Consider the following 2,006-nt stretch of genomic DNA (forward strand, 5'->3'; position numbering starts at 1 on the left):
TTAATATTTTTATTATTTTATTAATCATTTTAATTATTACCCTTTATTAATTTTTGTTTATCAATATACACTTTTTAAATACTATTTTTACCCAGTTTCTTATTTAACGTAAATTTTTCACTGTGTACAATCGTGGCTGACTTCATGCCGGTCTTAGTTATGACTCAACAACGGATAATCCGGTATATAAACTACAAATATTTTTTATTATTATGAGTATATAAAGGGTGATCCATTAGAGGTTCTGTACTTTTTTAAGGAAAGAAAAGTTGGAAGAAATTGTCAGCATTTATTTTAGACCTTACATATCCCCACAGGAAGTGTAACGGTGTGATATCACACGATCTTGGTGGCCAATCGACCGGTCCAGAATGAGAAATTATCTGCTCACCGAAGTGTTCTCTCAATAAATCTATTGATTGATGCGATGTGTGGGAAGTGGCGCCGACTTGTTGAAACCAAATGTCGCCGAGTTCAAGAGTTTCATTTTCAGGCATCAAATAGTTGGGTATCGTGGCGCGATAACGGACGCCATTGACACGCCATCACGTTCTCACTGGCATCATTTTTGAAGAAATATTGACAGATGATTCCATCGGCCTAAAAACCACACCAAACCGTTGTTTTTTCTGGATGAAATGATAGCTCTTGAATCTCTTCAGGTTGCTCTTTGCCTTAAATGCGGTAGTTTTGCTTGTTTACATATCCATTGTGCCGGAAAAGGACTTCATCTTCGGATCTTCTTGGAATTTACGCCAGTCGGAGTTGCTGCGAACGGCGCCGAACCCACGGCCTTCGTGTACACTCTCAGCTACGGCTGCTCTATTATCCAATATGATAAATGAATGCTGAGTCTCAAGTTGGGTGATGGTGCTGCGAAGTGTACGCTCAGTAGCCCGATTATGTTTACCATAAGTTGAGCGAAGCGCGCGAAACACATTCTTTGCAGAACGTGAATTTTAACTGAACAAAAAAAAAACATGACAGCTTAACACGACTCACGCGTGATCTGTTAAAAAAGGCTTTGAAAAGAGTTCCTCTACTTGGATCACCCGTTAGCATGATTATCATTTCTTACTCGCACGATTTTTGAATTTTTTTCACCATCAATTTAGTCATCTACGTCTTAAACTACTTGCTCTCACTTGTGGAGACATGTGTTGAGCACGCTTTAAGCATTCAAAAAAATCAACCATACATACATACATACATGCAAATATACATATGTGCAGATGTACATACCATCCTATGGGTATGTATTTTGAATGCTATAGAGAGCATGGATTGGAGCATTGCAATCGAACGTTATTTGACCTTGACATAGAGTTTTGCAAACTATTATGTATGTATGTATGAGGTGAAGTTAGTAACCATTTAAGGCGAAATACCAAACAAATATTGCCTTTTCTCTTGTATCTGAACTTAAAAGAAAATAACTTTAAAATGTATGACACAAGCAGCTATTAACGTTATTAACGCGACGCTACTTACACTCACAAGTGCGCAAGGTGCTTAAGTGGACTGATGTTGATGATAGAGCCGGTAAAAAAAAAGTAAACTCTGAAGCACCAATTTACTTCATTGTTTCTAACGTAAGTACATATGTATGAGTGTCTGTAATTCATACTTATCAATTCATTTTGAAATTAAATGCTACAATTTATTATGTTTATCATAATTGTTGTATGTCCATGCGCCAGCGCACATTTTCCACGTGAGAATATATTTTTGGCAGCTCATTAATTTTTGTATACATATATTATGTATGTATGTGTATGTATTTCGAAAAAATTAGCGCGAATCTAATGTTACATTAACTAAAACTTATTTGATTCTGACAGCGCTTATCAAATTGTTTGCTGCCTTTTGCAAGAGTGGCAGGTAGTAGCATTAACTTTTTGTCCTATAAAGGTCAGATTAGAATGAAGTAGAAGTATTGAAACTAACATTAATCGGATGATTAGTAATAAAAAGCAAGATAAGTCGAAAATTAGAAGAAAAACAAA

Source organism: Bactrocera latifrons, unplaced genomic scaffold (genome assembly GCF_001853355.1).
Source record: "Bactrocera latifrons isolate USDA-ARS-PBARC rearing strain unplaced genomic scaffold, ASM185335v1 scaffold_154, whole genome shotgun sequence".
In the NCBI taxonomy this organism is placed as follows: domain Eukaryota; kingdom Metazoa; phylum Arthropoda; class Insecta; order Diptera; family Tephritidae; genus Bactrocera; species Bactrocera latifrons.